The 23,669-nt window shown below is 37.1% G+C and overlaps 1 pseudogene; it reads right to left on the minus strand.

The window, feature by feature from the left end:
* The window catches only part of LOC114210257 (MOB kinase activator 1B-like), a 121,002-nt pseudogene that overhangs the window by 31,196 nt on the left and 66,137 nt on the right, over positions 1 to 23,669 (minus strand).

Below are 23,669 nucleotides of genomic sequence, written 5' to 3' on the forward strand. Positions count from 1 at the left end.
AAAGGCCACTCAGCCACCAAAATTAGAATTTTATACAACAATGGAGAAGAGAGGAGTTGGAAAGAATGACAAATCTATCTTTTTGGGGAGAATAAGAGGAAAGAAGTCGTTGGTGGTCTTCCACTCTGCTGATCAATAGTTAAGACTCACCTTTTACATTTCTTGTCAATGATTCATAATTTGCATTCCCAAATATTAAAACCGAATGTTTAAAGTCAACAATTCCTGGGGAGGGGGGAAGCCTACTTTCAAATGCTTATGTATTAAAATGCAAAAAGCAAGATTTTAACTTTTTCCAAAACTCTCCACATTAATGATTAAGAATTATGTCCTTAGATTATGATTTTTCCTTACACATTTATTCTAATAGTGCATGATTGTGGAGCTAACCTGTTACAGCATCTCTTTATAAACTTTGTTTTACTTTCTGAAGAGAACCCTAAAAACTGTGTTTTTCATGACAGTCTACAAAAGGTTGTTATATGTAAACTCTTAAGGCCAAAAGAGTATAATATCAAAAGATTTTAATTTTTTTAACTTTTACATTGCTTCCCTTTATCAAGTAAACCCCAACATGCAAAAACACAGTGTTTTAATTGGCAAGCCCCATTTGACACACATATGAAAGCAAAGAGTTCGTCTTATCTAATGAAAAGAATTTGAGGGCTGACAAACTACAATCATGAATATTGGGTTCTTGGTCCTCTATTTTGAGTAGATTCCCCTTTACTCTACCTTATATTTTACTTTTGTAAATTAAATATCAACTCAGTGCCCTCTTTAATCAATAAATATCCAAGGTACTCGTAAAGTACGATGGATATCAAAAAGCTTAAGTTATTGTAATTCTTAATGCAACCCATATAGAAACACATGTTCAATATCATTTAGGTTTAGGATACAAATAGTTCTGTAAAAATAATTTTACTCTAACCCTTAAAAAAAAAAAAACCTCGAGAATTTTTGCGAAAATAATTTCAAAGAAAGCAGAAAAAGCAATCTGGGGAAACTGATACTTAAAGATATTAAATAACATACAATTTATTAAAGATATTAAATCATACAGCTTAAAGTCACACAAGTGAATGCTGGATCCAGGATTCTAAGTCCTTTTGCATCCCATTTTGTGTAACTTACTAAACTGATGGCAGAATTTCTTCTGTTCAGTTACTTAGTGACATAGAGGGCCATCTTGCCCCCTTTTGGCATTAATGTCTTCATACTTTAACTCCCAGAGCATTTATTACTTTTATGAGCCTTAACACAGTCCACTTTTATTATAGATATCACATGCTTGTCTGGATACTCTTAGAGATTTTAAGTTTCTATCAAGATCCACGCTTTTTTCACACATTCATAACATGGCATTTTATACACAGTAAGTGGTCGGTAGTGAATGAATACATGCTAGGAAGTTATATTTGTAAAACATCATAAAGATTTACTAACACCTTGATCTTTATATTAGAGGTGACTGTTTAGATTAGGTAAGCAAATGTTGGATCCACAACTCACCAGATGGTAAACATCATTTAAAAATTCATCATTAGCTTCTCCATGCTCTACCATATTAAGACTTCTAAATCTAGTCCCGCGGTTGCCCTGTTCTGTAGACTCTCATTACTTTTACAAACATATTTATTTCCTAATTGCCATTTAACCATGCTTGTACTCAACAATCACCCTCACCTTTGCAGAGAAGGACTTCCTTCCATCTTTTATCATCTTTTCCTTCCATTCCTTACAACCCAATCTTTGGTTTTGTAGTCGCTTCTCACTTATAAGTGGTGCTTCCCTCAAACAAAACTATACATCTCTCTCTCTCTCTTTTTTTTTAAAGATTTTATTTATTTATTCGACAGAGAGAGAGCAGGAGAGCACAAGCAGTGGGAGTGGCAGAGGGAGAGGGAGAAGCAGGCCCCCTGCCCAGCAGGGACCCCGATGTGGGGCTCAATCCCAGGACCCCCAAAGGCAAACACTTAACCAACTGAGCCACTAGGCGCCCCTACATCTCTTTTTCTTTTTTTGGTCCTTATTTCCTGTATAAATATGCCCAATTCTTCTGTATTTCTACTTCTTGTCTAAATCCAGTAATAAAACATCTGGAAGAGAGGTGCTCTAGCTTATATATGCCCTTAAAAAATGACCTACACTCATAGCACTCGGTAGAAGGTTTTTGGTAAGCCCTTAGCAAATATTAATAAAAGTACTGAAGTAGAAAATATTACAATGGTTAATTTCCATTGTTAGACAAATGAGCGCCAGTAGCCCGGGGCTTATGGGTTTTATCACTTTTTTGCCAATGTTCTGAGTGAGCCAGTCATTCTAAGTGCGTTTTATTAACATACTACATGATCAGCAGATGTTCACTTACACTGAGTTGACAATAGACGCATTCATGTCAAGGTTTATTTGTATAACCATCTTGTCCAACTGTATGCAGGACCATTTGATCTGTGGGAGTTATTAGTTCACTTACATGACTCTCAGGATGGTAGAAAGCTGAAAGAAACCTGAGCTTTTATGAAAGTGCTCCAGATGTTCAGCACCAAAGTTGAGGACTTGAAATTCAAGCAGCACACTAGATAATTATTAGATCTGTTAATGTCTGCTTTCAGGGACACTTAAATACGTGTTCTTTTCCTTCCGTGTCCCTAGTATATTATTTTTCTTTTCTCCAAATGGAAATACTTTATTGACACTTGCAAGATATCACTGCCATTGATTATGATTCTAAAATATGTAATGATCATTATGCATTCGCACAGAGTGAATTAGATCACAAAATTCTACCACTTACTGTTTACTCACATGAGCCAATAAAATAAGAGTAAATAGTTTAAAATAAGTGGTTTCACACATATATATGTATATATATATATTCCTCTATCAAAATACTGAGAAGCAAGCTACCAAATCATTAGGTTTCTTGAAACTGTATATGAAAACAAAATTATTATACTGTAATCAGAATTTAGGGCTTGTTTAAAGATTTACTTTTTTAATAATTTTTTATAATTTTTTTAAGATTTATTCATTTATTTCAGAGAGAGAGCATGCAAACGGCGGGGTAGGAGGGAAGGGGCAGAGGGAGCGGGGGCAGAGAAGCAGACTCCCCACTGAACTCAGAGCCCACAGTGGGGGTCGATCTCACAACCATGAGATTATGACCTGGACCAAAATCAAGTCAGACGCTTAACCAACTGAACCACCCAGGCATCCCTAGGGCCCGCTTAGATAAGAAAATTAGATTATATCTATACCTAAACAAGGCTGGACATCACTGAACAGATTGTGAGTCATGATCCAAGGGAAGGACCTGTCCCAGGCCACTTTCCATATTTAGAGGGAAGTTGGGAAATGACAAGGAACACAAGAGTAGTTGATAACTTTCTTCTATAGTTAAAAAACCTTGTTGAAGAGAACCCTGATTTATAACCCAGCACAGTTATTACTTTAAAGAAAAAAAGCCAGACAGAGCTCAGTCCTGCTGATACAGGTCATGGCTAGGAGCCTCTTAAGTTGGGGGTGGGAAGGGAATGGAAAGAACACAGAAACCATCTAGTGACTTGTCTTTCTTCACCAAGTAAAGAGCACTAAGAAGGTGCAGAAGGAACAGTGTGAAAAAGTGAAGTGGAAGGGCAAAGCTCTCTTTTGATACATTGTATGCATCAAGTTTGATCACTTAGTCAAGAGTTTTCAGACAAAAGTTGCTTACTGTTTACCTCTGCATGTTCACTCCATTAGGAGATACTGGTTACCTTCTCCCACAAGTGAGGATCAGGCCAGCCACAAGTATTATTTCCCATTCTGAAGAGTAACCTGACAAAGAATAGTACCCCTCGCAAGCTGCTTCAAGTACTAAGGTCTTCCTTGGTACATGGTGAAACTGTTTTCCTTGCTTGGCCTTCTTAAATCCCTATGGATATTCTCATATAAATAACTTCTGTCCAGATATTGGAATGACAATGGATGACTTGTATTATTACACAAGCAATAAATGCTCATTCTAAAAGAAAACTTTTAATATAGATAAGATCACCTGAGGTCTTAAGAGTAGACTCCCGGGGTGCTTGGGTGGCTCAGTGGGTTAAGCTCAGGTCATGATCCCAGGGTCCTGGGATCAAGTCCCGTGTCAGGCTCCCTGCTCAGCGGGCAGTCTGCTGCTCCCTCTCCCTCTGCCTCGCCCCTGGCTCATTCTCTCTTTCTCTCTCTCACAAATAAATAAATAAAATCTTAAAAAAAAAAAAAGAGTAGACTCCAAATGAGGACTGCTGTGGGGGTTCCTGTTGGTTGACAGTGCTGGAGAGCTGTCTGGGAGGTCACAAGCCACATACAGGGCAGACATGCACACAACAGGTTTCCACATGAGTTAGCTGATAGGCAACTTAGTCAACTTAGAGTAATGTACGTTGTTTTGGAGAAGCGAAAATCAAACATCCTTTTACATGCATGTGACACTGACTTAGACAATAGGTTAAAATCAGAGCTTCAAACGTACACACAATGACAGCTGTAGGCGGTCTTATCGAGAATAAGAAGACATTCACACTTCCTTACAATGGTCAGGCAAGGAGTTGCTCGGGGAACATACCAGATCTGGGTTAACAAAATATTTCGGAAGCGCTATTATTATGAACTGGATTACATCCCTCTACAATTCATATGCTGACGTCCTCATTCTCCTAGTCAGAATGTGACTGGATTTGGAGATAGGGTCTTTACAGAGATAATTAAGTTAAAATGAGGTCATTAGTGTGGGTCCTAATCCAATCTGACCGGCATTCCTTATAAGAAGAGGAAAATTTGGACATAGATAACAGAAGGAAGACAATGTGAAGACACAGGGATGGCCATGGAGAGAAGCCTCAGAAGAAACCAATCCTGCCAACACCTTGACCTTGGACTTTTAGCCTCCAGAATTGTGAGAAAATAAACTTCTGTTGTGTAAGCCACCCAGTCTGTGGTATTTTGTTATGACAGCCTACCAGACGAATACAGGTTCTATCACTCTAGTTTCTGGCATAAATAAGGCCATAAATGCCCTCTGTGCAGATGATGCAGAAGCTTTCTTGGGTCAAGTCAGCTCTCTCTGAGGTGCTAAATTCGTTTCTGATTCATCCATACCATTAAAGCCAAGAAACAAGGAGCTGGCCTTTACATAATGACTTTGAGCCGGTTGGTTGCTGGAGTCAGTGAGTTATGCCACCAAAATCTAGGATTACAGCCAGTTTTCTGCCTATAGGCAGATGTGTTCTGTTAAGAATGCTGCATGGTTATGGTTCGTCCTTGTTAATAGGTTTGTTACCTTTGCCTCCCTACTGATGGCAGGAAAACAATAAAAGAAGGGTATCATTACACTCTGGTAAAGGATTCACAGGTGCTTGAGTACTCCTGACCCCCATAATGGCAGAGGATGAAACAGGCGTACTAGAAAATCTGTTCCACAGATACAAACCAAATCTCAGTCCTGGAAGGGAGCTTCTGATCGGGACTGTGATGTTAAATGTGGCACAGGATGTATGTCTATAAACTCCTTCCAACTGTGAGAGTTGGAGGAGCAGGTATGACCACCCATTGTGGAAAGAATCCACTGAATACCTGGGCAGGTAGCGAGGAATATCACTGGTCTTGCTAAGGGAGGCTTTCATCGGCAGCCTAGTGTCAAAAGAACTAACAAGGTCAAGCTGATTCCATCAAGGAAAGGACCCTGTCTCTATTAAGGGAAGGAAGATTCAGGAAAGTGACAGGAATTCAGTCAGGAGACTTCTTGTCTCCTGTGCCACAGGCTTCCTGGTTTCTTCTGGGAGATCAAGAACTTAAGCAAATAGCATATGAAGAAAACAGAAAGACCAGAAAGGATGTCAGGGCACTGATTAGTTGTAAGCCACTCATAGTGGTACTAGTTAAGCCAGGATACATAACTGCATATTTTATGCTCAGCTGCTCATAGGACTCTTAACACTGACAGGGAGAACAGAAGAGCACAGGCAGCTCATGAACACCCTGGGCTTGAAAGCCTTTTCTATGACTGAGCAAAGTGGTTACTGCTCATTAGAGCTGGAGGTATTACCAGAACCACAGCCACAAAAGCAAATAGAGAAGTGTCCAGTAAGTGCCATCAACATAGGTTACGTGAGCATGCTTTGGAGACACACCCCCTTGTGGAAACTTTGGGGAACGACAGAGACAGCTGTCTTTTTCCACCCACAGGCTCCCCCAAAGAGCACTATGGCCCTCACCTTGTGACCACAAAGTAATCACCCCTGCCTCATTGGCTGAACAAGTATGGTTAGCAGCCCAGAGGCCAGAGAATCTAGAACAGAGTAAAAATTAAGGCTATTATCCCAGTTAGTGTTGGCCCTGGAGAAATCCATTACACATGGCCCCATTTAAAGCAAAGTAATCATGGCAGTACCACATCAATCATTTTCCTCTCATAGCTTGTTGGGCAGTAATCTTTAGTAGGTTAATATGCTTACAGAGAAAAAAATGTGCTTACTTTTTAGTATCCAAGATAAAGGTAACAGCTGGTTACTTCCCTCTAACAAAATTGACCCTTAAACAATGAAAAGACCCCCAGATACTTTTTAAGTTGGAGCATTTTTCATTACCTTTTCCTATGCACCCTAGACCAAAGGGGGAAGAAGTTGAGTTTCCTGGCACTGGAGAGCACAAGGGTTATATTTCTCAAGCCTTTAGGCAGTACGGTACATGTTAATTATGTTCTGATATGAAATTAATTGTTCCACATTATCCCAGTCAAGGGAGAAAAAACAATTATGTCCACGGATTAGAGCAGACATAATGACAAATACTGCAGACTGGAATATATACACCCTATTAGACCAGGCCACATCAAATGACAAAGCTGGCTAGTCATCAACCTTATCATGTAGGATAACCCTTCATAGACTAGACCACTTCAGCATAAATAATTCTCCAAATGTCTCAAGCTCTGTCACCAACATACCAATGACATCAGCAAAAATGGCAAAGTAAGGACATCTGAGAATGGGCTCCTCCATAACAGAAATTTTTTTAAATGACAGAATTTTAATTTTCAGAACTCTGAAAATCAACTGAAGGTTTGCTCTGGCCCAGGTGGCATTTATTCAAGAAAAGCAGTTGAATCTCAGTAGAGACAGCAACTTTTATGACATTTTGACTTGCCCTAGTTCTATCCCCTGCTCTCCAGTCTCGAAAAATAAGAGCCCACAGTCCTGTTGCAGACTGACAACTATTGGAGGTAGCAGAATAGGACTGGATCATTTTCATAGCCTCATTCCCAAAGAACTGTTATGATTTGATCTGCTGGTAGTTCCTTGAAGAGCCAACTTACAAGGCTGTTTGTATTTGATCTACTTAGAAGCTCCCCCAGAGTGAAAATTCTTCACCTAGAAGGCATTTGTCAAAAGCAATTAAAGGCAAGTGTTTTAAACTCCCATTGCTTGATGTAATGGAGGGTACTAGTTGGCACAAACAAAAGACTATCCAAAAAGATTAAAAGGAAAAGCTGAGAAATGAGATGCCCATAAACTTTTTCAAAAGTTATGACACATTCTGGGAATCTAGAAGGCCATACACTTTGACAGAACAGACTTGGGAGAACCCTAAGCTCTCACTTCTAGCTGACTTTGAAGCTCTACATAAGGATGAAGTGAAGGCAAGGACAGAAGTGCTAACTCTTTCGTTGAGTGCTAAAAACATGCCTGGACATAAACACAAGGTCCCCTGGCAAAAAGAGATTTATTGGTTTCTGGTATTTAAGCAAATATACGTCCAATCATTAGTTAAGCCAAAACTAAGTGAGTAGAGATTTCAGTGATCACATACAAGAAAGAATATTGACTCCAAAGAATTACTTCAAAAGACACTAAATGATAAAACAACTAAAACAAGCAGCAACAACAAATGTTGGAAAGGGGGAAAATCTAATTCCTAGGGTTGCCACACTATATAATTCAAAATTTCCAGTTATCAACAACAAAAATATATGACATACAAAGAAACAACAAATATCAATAAACAGGAACAGTTTTTAAGGATGCCCAGGTGTTAGACTTACTGAAAAAGACCTTAAATCAGCTATTTTTTTATAGATGGGGAGGGGCAGAGAGAGAGAGAGAGAATCTTAAGCAGGCTCCATGCCCAGCACAGAGCCCGATGGTGAGATCACGACCTGAGCCAAAATCAACAGTCAGGTGCTTAACCAATTGAGCCACCCAGGCACCCATAAAAAGATGAAAATTCTGAAAGAACAAGCTAAACTTCCACCTTAGCAAACAACAAAAAAGAAGGGCAAATAAAACCCAAAATATAAAGAAAGAAAGAACTAGTTTTAAAAATAGAGCAGAAATCAGTTAAATAGAAATTTTTTTAAAATAGAGAAAATTTTGGGCGCCTGGGTGGCTTAGATGGTTAAGCGTCTGCCTTCGGCTCAGGTCATGATCCCAGGGTCCTGGAATCGAGTCCCGTGTCGGGCTCCCTGCTCCTTGGGAGCCTGCTTCTCCCTCTGCTTCTCTCTCTCTCTTCCTTTGTCTCTCATGAATAAATAAATAAAATCTTCAAAAATATAGAGAAAATATTTAAAATATAAAGTTGGTTCTTTGTAAGAATCAACAGTAGACAAACATGAGCTAGATTGACCAAGAAATAAAAAGCAAGAAGATTCTACTTACTAAAGCTAGAAATGAAAGAGGGACATTACTACTGACCTTAAAAATAAAAAGATTAGATAGGAATACTAGGTAACCTAGATGTAATAGGTACATTCCTATAAAGACAAAAACTACCAAAAATGGGGGTACCTGAGGGGCTCAGTCATTAAGTGTCTGCCTTCAGCTCAGGTCATGATCCCAGGGTACTGGGATCGAGCCTCACATTGGGCTCTCTACTCAGCAGGAAGCCTGCTTCTCCCTCTCACACTCCCCATGCCTGTGTTCCCTCTCTCACTGTCTCTCTCTGTCAAATAAATAAAATCTTAAAAAAAAACTACCAAAAATGATTCAAGAAGAAATACAGATAACCATAACAAGTAAAAATATTAAGTAAGAAAACAAAAAACTTCCAACAACGAAGAGCTCAGGACCAAATACATTCTCTGGTGAATTCTACTAAGTGTTTAAGGAAGAACTAATGTCAATCATTCTCAAAATTTTCCAAAACAGGGCAGCTGGACCACTGCCAGCTCCTCAGGCATTATCCCATTTGGAATGTGAATGTGGGAGCTAAGTGGGCACAGGACCCTACAGGGGAACCTTCTTCCCTCAAAGTCAGTGGGGAATTAGCACCTAGACACTCACATGGGTATTTATATCTGAACCAGACAGAAAGATGCTTGAGTCAGGCACTATGTTGAGAAATGTATTTATTTGCTAATATATTTATCCATTAAAAAAAAAAATAGAAGAGCAGGGAACATGCCATAATCCATCCTATGAGGCCAATAATACCCTAACACCAAAACCAGATAAAGACATCACAAGAAAACTATAGACTAATATCCCTAATGCATATGGATGTAAAAATTCTCAAAACATTAGACAACCCAATCCAATAGATATAAAAAGATGATGTACTAAGACCAAATAGAATTTGCCCCAGTCATGCAAGATTGGTTGACTATGCAAAAATTAATTAATGCACTGTATTGTTTCAAATGAATAAAAGACAAAAATCCCACAGTTATCTCAAAAGATGCTGAAAAAGCACTTAACAAAATTCATCATCCTTTCATGATAAATACACTTAACAAACTAGGAATAGAAGGGAACTTCCTCTACCTAAAAAAGGACAGTTATGAAAAACCCACAGCTAACATGTGTATTTAGCCTGAAGGTGTTCCCCTGAAGATCAGGAACAAGACAGGATGTCCATTCTCACCACTGCTTTTCAACATTATACTCAAGGTTCTAGCCAGAGCAATTAGAAATGATGAAGTAAAATTATCTTTATTTGTAGATGACATAGTCTTAAACATAGAAAATCCTAAGATATACTCTCACACAAAACAACTATTCAAGCTAATAAACAATGTCAGTGAGATGGCAGGATATAAAATTAATCTGCATAAATAAGTTTCATTTTGATGTACATGCTATGAAAAATCTGAAAATGACTTTTTAAAATTTAAAAAACATTTAAAATAATTTCATTTGCAATAACTTTGAATGGAAAAAACACCTAAGAAAAAATTTAACAAAATGTTAAAGATTTGTATACTGAAAACTTTCAACTACATTGTTGAAAGAAATTTTAAAAGACCTAAATAAGTCAAAAGAGATCTCTTGTTCATAGATTGGAAGACCTAATGCCTGCTATAATGGCTATACTCCCTAAATTGATGTACAAAGTAAGTATAATTCCTATAAAACTCTATCTTTTTTGAAAAAATGGACAAGTCAGTCCTAAAATTCATATGCAAATGCAAGAGAGCCAAACTAATGAAATGGAAAAAGGACAGACTTGGAGGACTCACACTTACCAATTTCAAACATAATGAAAGATTAAATAAAGACAGTGCAATACTGGTATAAGAATAGATCTATATATTGATGAAATAAAATTGAGAGTCTAGAAATAAACCCATACATCTATAGTCAGCTGACTCCTGTCAAAGACACCAACACACTTCAATGTGGAAAGGGTAGTCTTTTCAACAATGGTGCTGGGGTAACTGTATATCTACTTAGAAAAGAATAAATTTGGACCTCTTACATCATATAAAAAATTAACTCCAAATTGATTGAAGACATAAATTTAAAGGTTAAACTATAAAGTTCGTAGAAGAAAACGTAAGTATAAATCTTTGTGACCTTAGTTAGGCAATGGTTTCTTAGCTATAACACCTAAAGCACAAACAACCAAAGAAAAAATAGAAAAATTAAACTTTACTAAATTAAAACTTTTTGTGCCTCAAAGGACACTATCAAGAGAGTGGAAAGATAATACACAGAGAAAATATCTGCAAATCATATACCTGATAAGAGACTAATATTCAGAACATAAAATGAAATCTTACAACTCAACAATTAAAGGTCAACTTGAATACAAATGGATAAAGGCTTGAAAGGACATTTCTTCATAGATTTTATACAAATGGCCATGGTCAGATGCTCAACATCATTAGTCCCTAGGTAAATTAAAATCAAAACCACAAGATATCTTTTCATTCTTACTAGGATGGCTATAATAAAAACTGGGAAATAGCAAATGTTAAAGAGGATATGAAGAAATTGGGACCCTGAGACGCTGGGGGTGGAAACATAAAATAAGTCAGCAGCTTTGAAAAAGAGTTTGGTAATTCCTCAAAAAGTTAAAAATAACATTACCATCTAACCCAGCAATTCCACACCTAGATATATATCCAGGGGACATTAACATTTGTTCACACAAAAACGTGTAAGCAAATGTCCACAGCAGCATGACTCATAATAGTCAAATGTGGAAACAACCTTAAAGTCAATGAACAGACGAATGGATTAACAATATATGCTGTGTCTACACATGGAATATTATACAGTCATTAAAAGGAATGAAATATCAATATAGTACCTTGAAAACGCATCGCTAAGTGAAAGAAACCAGGTGCTAAAGGTCACATATTATATGTTGCCATTTACATTAAATGTTCAGGATAGGAACATCCATAGAAACACAAAGCAGATCACTGGTTCCAAAAGGCCAGAGGAACATAGAGATGGGGAATGGCAGTGGGTATGGGGTTCCTTTTTGAGGCAATGAAAATGTTCTGAAATTAGTGGTAATGGTTGCACAACTTTTTGTTGTTATTATAAACCACTGACTGGCACCCTTCAAAAGGGTAAATTTTATAATATGTTAATTATATCTCAATTTGTAAAAATATGGGGGGGAGGGAAGTTTAAAAAGACAAAAACAAAAAAAAACAGAAAACTTATAACTAAACATGCATGTTTATTTCTACCCTCTACTCAAACTGCAAAAAATAAATAATTTTTAAAAAATTTTAGTGATTAAAAAAAATTTAGTGATAAACTCAGTGGATGAATCGCATGGTATGTGAATTACATATATATAAAGCTGGTTTTAAAAAGTATAAACACATCGGGGTTCCTGGTTGACTCAGTCGGTAGAACATGAGACTCCTGATCTCATGGTAGTGAATTTGAGCCTCACGTTGGGTGTAGAGATTACTTAAAAATAAAATCTTTTTTAATAAAGCATAAATACATGAAAATAATGAGAAGAGAAAAGATATCGCCGGATGACCTTTGGCAACAAATTTTCGGAAGTTGGCTATCTGGCAAAAGACTTGCAACTAAGTTAACAGAATAAAAAGAGTTGCAGTCTAAGGGTTTGCTACAGGAACTATAAAGAGAAGCATGCTAATTCATACCCTAAGACCTAGGTGAGGATAAAGACTAGGGACATCCAGTTACCTCAGCAGGCATAGGTGAACTGTGGCATTGAAAACAGGATAATTTGGGGGCACCTGGGTGGCTCAGTCATTAAGCGTCTACCTTCGGCTCGGGTTATGATCCTGGGGTCCTGGGATCGAGCCCCACATCGGGCTCCCTGCTCTGTGGGAAGCCTGCTTCTCCCTCTCCCACTCCCCCTGCTTGTGTTCCCTCTCTTGCTGTGTCTCTCTCTGTCAAATAAATAAATAAAATCTTAAAAAAAAAAAACAGGATAATTTGTTGGATGTCTGTATAAAGAACCAGTTAAAGTTCCAAGTTTCTTTTCACACCCTAGCAAAGACCAGCATTTATTCTTTGAAGAAGTTGAAACAAGAGGGTTTAGACATAAGTCGGTGCAGAGAGCATGCATGAAGCACCATCTCAAAACCGGGGAGGTAAAGAGACATTCTATATAATGTTGGTGACAACCTCTTCCCCAGGCCTAATTCCTTCATTAGCTCCCAGATTTCTGGAATGCTTGCTAACTATCTTCGGGCAAAAGATTAGAGATCTTCCCTTTGGAAACCTGATAGAATAAGAAAGAATACTTACTATTATTTATATTTAGGTATCCCACTGTGATGGTTGATTTTATGTGACAGCTTGGCTGGTCCACAGTGCCCAGATATTTGGTCGAACATTATTCTGGATGTTTCTGTGAGGGTAGTCTGAATGAAACTTAATATTTAAATTGGTGGACTTTGAATAAAGCACATTTTCCTCCATAATGTGAGTGGGCCTCATGCAATCAGTTGAAGGTTTAAGTAGAACAAAATACCGGCCTCCCCTGCACAAGAGGGAATTGTGCCAGGAGAAGGCCTTTGCGCTTGAACTACAGCATCGGCTCTTCCCTGGGTCTCCAGCCTGCCAGCAACCCCTGCAGTTTTGGGGCTTGTCGGCCTCCATAATTTCATGAGCCAATTCCTTAAAATCTCTCTGTCTCTGTCTCTGTCTCTCTCTTTCTCTCTCACACACACACACACACACACACATGCCCTATTGATTCTATTTCTCTGGAATACACTGATTAATATACCTGCAAAGAAAGAAAAGCCCTGGTCACCATCCTATTTATTACAATGAAGTCCATCAGTTGACAAGTCCCATATATGAACATAAAATTTCAATCTTGATAATGCTTTAAGCCAAGAAAACAAACATTTGAGGAAAACCTGTGAGGTCAAATCAAATAGATCAAAGAAGATTTCAGGAAGGAGAATTACAGTGCAGGAAGAGGAAAAGTTTTAAATGTTAGAGTTAATATCCTCATAACAATGAGAGAAGATAGTTTTTCCATTACAGAAGAAGAAAAATAATAAAGAGGAATAGATAACAAGAAAAATTTCTTAAATTAAAAATAGATAATTAGAATTTTAAAACTCAGTAAGGAATATGAAGCTATTGTTGAGAAAATCTTCCAAAATACATCAGAAAGAAAGATGGGAAATAAAAGATCAAATGAGATGATAGAATAAACAGATGTTCAGACATGACGGTTCTTAAAAATTAACCTCATGGGCACCACACTCATTCTTATGACAGCAATAAAAAATTAACTCCACTAAAATGAACAGTGGACCAAGAAGATTACATAGAACCCAGGAAAGAAAGGATCCAATGTGGAATTCATGCAAAGGGACTTCCGGGGCTGTGAGTGACAGGCAGAGTCCAGGAACAGATGTGTCCTTAGACTAGAAAACAATCAGTCCAGATAAGAGCAGGAGCACAGAGTCCTTCCAGAAGGGGACTGTAAGCCAAATTTTTTAAAATGAAATCAATAGAATATTTTATCAGAAGTGTATTAGAGTTCCATAGGAGAATTTTGGGGAATTCATGACAAGTTTATAGAAAACTTAGCACATATAAAAACGAGCAGTGTAGGGGCACCTGGCTGGCTCAGTTGGTACAGCACACAACTCGATTTCAGGGTCATGAGTTCAAGCCCCAAGTCGGGCATGGAGCCTACTTTTAAAAAATAAATAAATAATAAATTAAAAAATAAAAATGAGCAGTGTAGAAGAATAAGGATATATAATAATAATAAAGTATTAGCATGCAGATAAATAAAACAAATAACCCAATATAACTCAATAGATAAATGATAGGAAGAGATTATTTACAGAATTATAAATTGGAAATGACTAATGCACATAAAAGATCTCAATAGGAATTTAAAAATTGAAATTAGAGAAATTAGAAGTAAAGCAAGAGTAAGACATCATTTCATACCCATCAAGTGGGTAAAAAGGTAAAAGTCTGATAATACCAAGTGTTATAAGGGATACCGACCAATGGAAATAGATATATGTTGATTGTATGAGTATAAATTTTCCAACAACTTTGAAGAGCAATTAGGCAACATGTATTAAAGTTTCAACTGTGCAGAGTCTTTAACTCAGGATTTAAATCCTAAAGAAACTCACAGAGTTACACGTCGACATATGAACAAAATATTTACTACAGCCGTAACAATATGATGCCTTTATCTGGATACACACAAATTTTTTTCTAAGTATAAAGACGATGTGGCATGATAAACACTAAATTCAGGATCCAGGTCATTTGAGAAGCGAGGGGAGGGAATGAAATTGTGCTAAGGACAGGTATTGTCAACTGAATCTACGCATGCTCCGAAGCATGAGTAGCATATAGTTTTTTTTTTTTTTAAAGATTTTATCTATTTATTTGAGAGAGAGAGAGAATGAGAGATAGAAAGCACGAGAGGGAAGAGGGTCAGAGGGAGAAGCAGACTCCCTGCTGAGCAGGAAGCCCGATGTGGGACTCGATCCCGGGACTCCAGGATCATGACCTGAGCCGAAGGCAGTCGCTTAACCAACTGAGCCACCCAGGCGCCCATATAGTTTTGTTTTTTTTTTTCTTAATTGGGTAGCTACAGGGTTGTTTATGATATTCTCCTCTATACTTTTAGGCATGCTAGAATTACATTTTAATTTTAAAAACTAAGGAAGTAGATAAATGATGAAGAAATTAATAACTGTGTCAAACCAATCTGAAAAGTGGAGATGGAAGGAAAGAGTAGGGTGAGGCTGAGGGGCAAGAATGGACTCGTGAAATGTAACCCAAACCAGGGAGGGCGCAAGTGGATGGGTCAGGCCAACAGGAAGAGCACAATGCAGAAAGCAACAGGAAATGGCTCCTAGGTCCCAAATGGTTGGAATGAACGGTTGGAATGAACCTTACCAAATGGTAAGAATGCACCCTGGTTTCCTCCCAACCATGCCTGTGGTGAGTGGAGAATCTGGGGGCTGAGTTCTTCCCTGGCTTTGCCCATCAGTAAGGAGTTTGGTACGAAAGTCGGCATTTCCCCCCCTTCATGGTTTCCTCACCTGTGAAAGACTAGGTGAGCTCTTAGGTATATTAGCCCTGTCACATTTGCACAAAGATAGCTGTGGCTTCCACCTTTGGAATGCATAGGGTTACTCTTGACTTCTAATGGTAATGTTTTATTCTTAAAACTAAAATAGCAAAGTATCTGCTCCCCAACCAATCCCTTATAGCATTTGTCCCTTTCCTGTAACTCTAGATCAGCCTTTTCAGCCTGGTTCTCTTAAGAGATCTTGGTCTCCACTCATTTTCGAACACTTCCTCTAATGCTTAGTTTTATTCTCACTAAACGAAACCCATTTTTCCTACCTTTTTGTTAAATGTTTGTTCCAGTGCATTTCATTCAGTAACAAGAGAACAATTCAGTAACAAGAGAACATTTGTCTTGGAAACAAATGTAAGAGATGGAGTCAAATATGATACAACTAATAATCACAGCTGAGATGGATTTCTATTCTCTAATCCACATGAAAAAGACAATCCATATGCATTTATGTTATATTTATATCAGATACTTCCCATCACAAAAGCAAAATAAGAATCTGGAACCTAAGTGCCTTGTAGTTTATTTGATTTAAAAGAAAGATAAAATCATTAAAACACCAAATAACTTCAATAGCAGCAAAAGAAATATCTTTTTCAACTTAAGTATTGCTCAAGAACAGACAATGACTTGGGTAATGTGACAGAAAATCTTGACAGAATTTGTCCTAGTCAAAGATTCATTTCAATAACAGCTTTACGTTAAATATTGACCAAACCAACTGTATGATTTCAGTAGTTCTCCTTTAATATCATATTAATTTAGCTGTGTTCAATACTAGTATGTATATATGTCAAGCTTTTCTTAGAGTTTAGCTCAGTATTTTCACATCTTTAGTGTTGTACACTTTGGAAATCGAGAGCAAAGAAGCAAATAAAAAAATGAAGACCTGTAAACTAATAAGGCACTTTCTTTGAGAGAAGGAATGAGGTCTTTGAATAGAGGCTAAACCCCAGTGAAATAAATAGAAATAAGCAAAAACTAAAAAATTCTGCAGAAATACATTCCTTTGCTTTGGTGATTGTGAGGAAAGGATATGAGTTTAAAATATAATTACAATCCTTCAGACTGTATAATGTCAGTGAGATCATTTCCATCTTCCTCCTCTGTCTCTTTAAACATCTGTCCATTAGCAACATTAAGCACCTCACTGTAAAAACTGTGAATCATTAGGTAGATGAAGCACAAGTATAATCGGGATGCAAAATGAGCAAAGCAATGAATCACCAAGTTAAAAAAAAAAAAAAAAAAAAGCAGACAGACTCCCTACTGCTGAATCTCATATCAACTCAGCCTCTAGAGATACTGACCCTCAAGCAACACTTAACAGGAAGTCAGGAAGATAAAAAGTGTGGTCATCCAGAACACCCCGATGACTTCTGGACTTAGAAGCCAGTTAGGTGGCCTGGCCTAGTACCAGCCCTGGTGAGATTCTAGGAGGTCTTAACCCTTAGATGAAACAAAGGACCAGAGATCTCTGGGCAGTAACTTAATAAGGACTGTGCATAAAAATTATCATTTGTTTCAGAAGAAAACCCACCCAGGGCCTGGTAATACAAAAAGAATGTTGAAAAAGAATATCAGGATGAGCCAGTTTCTTTCCAACTGCACTGCCCAATACAATAGCCACTAGGTACAGATGAATTTAAATATTTTAAAAATAGAATTAAAGATGGAGTTCCTCAGTAGCGCTCACCACACGTACCCAGTGGCAGACATACTGGACAGCACATATCCAGAACATTCCCATTATCTGGGCAGTGCTAAGCCAGAGTCTTGTTACTCAAAGTGTGGTCCATGAATCAGCAGCATTGATATCACCTGGAAGTTTTTAGAAATGGAGAAACTTCATGTGACCAGTGTGCCCATTAAAGTCTGAGGAGTACTGGTCTATAGCTCATTCCAGGAACCTCGCCATTGAAAGATAACGGAATATAAGTCAGAAGGGCTGAGGCAGAACAGCTCGGTGGACTACACAAGAACTATCTGCTGAGATGACTACTCTTCTGCCTGTGTGGTCAGGATGGGCTGGGTAACAAATATACAAACAAACAAATAAGAATAATAAATAACAATAGCACTTACTATTTGCTGGGCAATTAGGCTTTTTCTAAATTATTCACAGAAGTGCCCTTTAAACAATTTTACTGATGATATAATTTAGCCTCAACAAGTATAAAAACCATGCCCAAGATCGCACAGCTAATAAATGGTAGAGCCAAATTTGAAGAAAAGAGGAAAAAAGGTGTTTTTTTTTTTAATCAACACAACACTGGGAGACATGTGCTGTTATTTTTGCTTTGAAGTACTACAATTTCCAACCATAATGAGTACTGTAGCAGAGATTAAATAAATCTTATTTGAGAATATGAATAAGAAAGATTTTGTGCCTAGGTTCATGAGTAGTGAAAAGAAATATTTATAATTTCCTTAAAAGCTTTTAGTCTTCTGAAGAGGCTCTAATCTACATTAGCAGAGGTTCTGTCCTCGAAGTGACAATTCAGTTTTATCTTCCATGCATTTAGAAATCTGAATTTCAGTTTCTCTCAGCCTTACTTAATGGAAGGCCACTTCTCTGCTTGCATTAACTTTAACTCATATTGTTGTTGCCTCAGAATCAAACACCACCATGATCTCTCATTACTTATGAGAGACAACTGCAAAATTCTTAGTAATACAGGGAATATGGAATGTTCTACTGATGAGCATGGAATTTGGTAGTGTTACCAAATAATCGTATCAAGACAACAGTTAAGAAAACATGATTTTTACAATTTTTACACTGATCACCACAATTAAAACTGCTTGTTCACTCAGTTTATTCCTAAAGGCTACCCTTACACAGGTTAAAGTATATGCATCCTTTAAATCATCACCAGAACTGCAAAAGAAGTAAACAAAGCTGGTCTTTTGCAAGTGCAACTTTCACTTTCAAGTAAGCAATGCAAACAACTATTCTCTTGGTGGAAATGTTAAATAAAATTAAAGCTTATGGAGTAAAAAGGAAATTTAATGAAGATTAGCCATGAAATTCTCATGAAGTATAAAATAATTCCATTTATATAGTTCTTTACTCTCCACTATTTGTTTTTTCATGAATTTGACCTATCAAGCTTTTTGAATGCATATTTCATATATTCTAAGTTGGTTTATATATTTATATTACAAATATCAATTTGATATTTTAAATGTAAATGTATGATTTTTTAACAACAAAATGGTTTGCTGAGGGATGGTAGCACACAATATTTTCACATGTGTGGTGGAAATTAAATTTCAGAAACCATCATTTGTTCCTAGAAGGCAATCAAGTTTGTTGATAAGCTTGGAGAGGTCACTGGAGAAATTAAGAATAGAAGTTTAATTAGTGGAGTTTCCGGTGGAAAAATCTATGTAGCATCAGAATGCAAATCTGAAGTCATTAAACCATTAAACAATCCTGGAGACAAAAACCTAAAGAAATTGTTAACAATATGCTTTTTAAAAAAATTCACCTCTGGGGCGTCTGGGTGGCTCAGTTAAGCATCTGCCTTGGGCTCAGGTCATGATCTCAGGGTCCTGGGATGGAGTCCCACATCGGGCTCCCTGCTCAGCGGGGAGTCTGCTTCTCCCTCTCCCTCTGCTGCTCTCCTAGCTTGTGCTCTCGTTCTCCCAAATAAATAAATAAAGTATATTTTTTAAAATTTCATCTCAATAAAAGCAGATGTTGGATTGTAGGTCACCTTCCAACCTCTTGGGGGAGCTCATTTCATTTCATCCTAAGGGAGAAATGGATCAAGGGAAAGTTGGAAATTCTGAAAGACCTGTAATCAGTGTGCCAGTGGGTGGAGTTTTAGGGTTGATATCAAAAAAGGTCTGAATGTTCTTCCTCCTTGTGTTTTTTGTTCCTTTCCTCTTCTGCTCTAGTTATGATAAGGTGGCCTGCAGATTACTTCTGCCAGCAGGTGTTCTTAACACTTGGAAGGTAAACCAATGGTCACAATACAAAAGCACGACCTACTGGAAATTAGTTTAGGCAGGCTTTGCTCGTGGCCTAAAGAAAAAGATGTTTATAGCCATTGTGGTTGTCAAGGAAGCTGGCATGAGGGAGTTCCCCTGGCCAACATTTATTTGAGCCTTAAGACGAAGGCAAAGAATAGCCATCTGAGCTTTTTCTAAATTGCCCAGCAATATAAAATGCTGACAAGGAATCTTGTCAATATTCAAAAAATAATGAATTAGAATACTTTTTCTTCTATATTAGCTCCTTATAAAGTCTAAGTTAACTTTTTATGAAGATACAACGTAGATATTCCACAAATATCAAAAATAAATTTCATAACTTACCTTCAGCAACATATTTAGCAGGTCAGAACAATTATGAGCATTAAGCCTCATTACATTGTTTCACATATTTATGGCAGTTACAAATATAAAGTCATCATCATATAGTATGTTCTTCCCACTTATAAATTATATTATCATTTCAAAGAATTTGCCTTGGCAACATGTAGACATTTAAATGCATTTGTTTCTAAAATAATCACCTGAAATTACTAATTGCTGATTACATCTCCAAAGAGTTGATTAATTCATTTATTAAGTCATCTTATGGTTCATTAAACCAAAGCTTTGACAGAGAATTAAATAAAATAACTATGTGTAAAAGATTTCTTAAACATTGCAACCATTTTCTCAGTTGTCTTTCATCTGTATGTCTGTCAGACTGAGGTGGAAATTTGAGTCATCTGTACTTTGGTATGCAAAAAGTTCCTTGTTTTAACTGCAGACCACCCACCAGAACACGTCTAGATTCTCATTAAGTAATTTGAAAGTGAAAAAAAGACTGTGATAGAGTGACACGTGTAAGAAAATAAGACATATTTACAATAAGGTAGAACAATAATAGAACTTATTATTAAGTGCTTACTATGCAACAGACATGTACATTTCACAGGCAATGACATTTAATTCTTGTAACAACTAAAGGAAGAAACTGCTATTAGGTATCACCGTCTTCCAATGAGGCAAACCCAGACCATTAACATATGATAGTATCAGATTCAAAGCCAAGTCTCTCGACACCAAAGCCCATACTCTCAAAGAAACCCCACTCTACTCTCCTATAACCAGTATTGTGGTTAATGGTATGATTAACAAATATAGACACTTTCAAGATGGACAAATAAATGGGGCAAAATCTATGTAAATATAACCTATTGCAGAAGATATTACAAACTACACACTGAAGGTGTTAATAAAAGTTAAGAGTTTTATGTTTTTGGAAAAGGTTAATTGGATTTCTACTTCCAATTAGGATGTAGGAGTACATGAAAGAATTTCACTCCCATGGTAGCAGCGAGATGAAAATAGATATGCTAACATGCATAATTTTTTTAAAGCTATTGAAGAGCACTGAACACAAAGATGTCTTAATGAACTAAATTCCAGATAGAGATGAGCCCCTCATAGGCTATCAAAGTGCTACTTCCACACCTGGGATCAAGGGCCTAGTGTGGGAATAGGTAAGTGGAAAAGCAGGTCTGTCAAAGACAGAGCCTTGCAGAAATACTATAAAATCAGCCAATGACAGATGGAACAGAGAAAATCAGTAATAGAAAAATTAAACATCTTGACCCTTCAATCCTCTCCTTTCCCTTTGCAGAATATTGCTGACTAAAGACAATGGAGGTAAGAAAGAAAAGCAGAAAGTCTTCATGCAGCCTTGCACAGCCATATAGTGCTTCACATTCGAGGGATCAGCTAGAGTAGAATCAAAAGTGAACGAAAACTACTTAAAATTACCATCTGAACCACTCCAGCTCAACCCCCGACAAGATCAAAGAGATTAGCAGAAAAGCAGAGAGAGGGTCTTAACCCAATTTGAAACCACAGGTGAATGCAATCAATTTATGGTAACAGGCTACACAAACTCAACTCTTCATGGAATCTGAAATATCATTCCTTTACACTACTTGCCCCCAAGAGAGAAATACTATTTGAACTCCCCAGGAAAAAAAAAAACGGGCGCCTGGGTGGCTCGGTCTGTTAAGTGGCTGCCTTCTGCTCGGGTCATGATCCCAGGGTTCTGGAATCGAGTCCTGCATCAAGCTCCCTGCTCAGAAGGAAGCCTGCTTCTCCCTCTCCCATTCCCCTGCTTGTGTTCCCTCTCTCGCTGTCTCTCTCTGTGTGTCAAATGAATAAATGAAATCTTTAAAAAATAATAATAATACAAAACAATGAAAAAATATTACAGTTCTAATCTCCACTCTATTTAATGTAAATGACCAGAATTAAATCTTTTTTAAATGTATGCAGAGAAGAGGGAATGTTACCATAATTGTGAGAAAATATAGTCAAAACAGGCAGAGCAACTGGGGACCCAGATACTGGAATCAGCAGGAAGAAGTTTAAGAGGACTGTGATTGAAATGTTAAACAATTACAAAAAGCAAACAAACAAAAACACAAAACAAGCAAATTAGGATAGATTCAGAGATGAAATGGAGAATTATAGAATAGGAAAGGAAACTATATAAATGAAACAAAAACTCTAAAACTTAAATAAATAATATCTTAAATGTAAATTTTATTTAAGATAAGAAATTTAAAATAGAGTAAATCAATTTCCCTCCTCCTAACCTAGGTGATAATTTTGGACATAGCTTACACACAACAGAAAGGGTTAATGAACCTTACACAGATTGATAGAAATTGTCCAAATTGAAGTAAAAGCAAAAATAAATTTTAAAAACGAAAAGACAGGGGCGCCCAGGTGGCTCAGTTGGTTAAGCCTCCCACTCTTGATTTCAGCACAGGTCATGATCTCAGGGTTGTGGGATCCAGCCCCACATTGGGGCTCAGTGGGGAGTCTGCTTGAGATTCCCTCTCTCCCTTTCCCTCTGTCCCTCCCCCTACCACTCCCCCATCATTTTTAAAAAAGATTTTATGTATTTATTTGAGAGAGAGAGAGAGAGAGAGAACATGAGCTGGGAAAGAGTCAGATGGAGAGGGAGAGGCAGAGTCCCCTGCTGAGCAGGGAGCCCAATGCAGGACTCGATCCCAGGACCCTAGGATCATGACTCTGAGCGGAAGGCAGACACTTAACTGACTGAGCCAAGCAAGTGCCCCTAAAATAAATGTCTTTTTTTTTAAAAATGAAAAGACGAAGAGTGACCTGCAGGAAAACACCAAATTTCTAACCTATTTGTAATTAGTCAGAAAAAGAGAACAGAAAGAATACAACAAAAAAAGAATTCATGAAATAATGGCTAAAATGTCCATAATATTGTAAAACATCAATATACATTTCCAAGAAGAACAGCAAACCTAAGCTCAATAAATAAACAAAAATAACCACCCCTAGGCACATCAAAGCCAAACTACTGAAAATCAAAAATAAATTTATTTTTTTCTCTGTTCTTTTTAAATTTTTATTTTAAGTAGGCACCACATAGTAGTAAGAATAACTGGCTTCCCATAGATACAATAAAAGCTAGTAGACAACAAAATGAGACTTTTAATGTGCAAAAAGAAGAAAAAGACAACCCTCCATTCAATATTTAGCAAAATCTTTTACAAATAAAGGCAATATAAAGAAATATTTAGATAATCAAAAGCTGAGAGAATTCATTGGCTCAAAAACCACCTGCAAAAATACTAAAGAAAGCTCTTCAGATCAACAAAGAAATAGAGAAGTAGATCTAAAAAAAATACTGTAAAGCTAGGAGACACAGGCCAATTTACTAAATTTAATTGCATTCTTACATAACAGGAACAAATAATTGGAAAATGAAATTTTTTAAGAAGAACAATACAGTATCAAAAACAAAACACTTTGAAATAAATTTAATGAAAGATATG

Source organism: Eumetopias jubatus, unplaced genomic scaffold (genome assembly GCF_037043125.1).
Source record: "Eumetopias jubatus isolate StellerSeaLion01/CBP00866 unplaced genomic scaffold, mEumJub1_p1.0 scaffold_17, whole genome shotgun sequence".
In the NCBI taxonomy this organism is placed as follows: domain Eukaryota; kingdom Metazoa; phylum Chordata; class Mammalia; order Carnivora; family Otariidae; genus Eumetopias; species Eumetopias jubatus.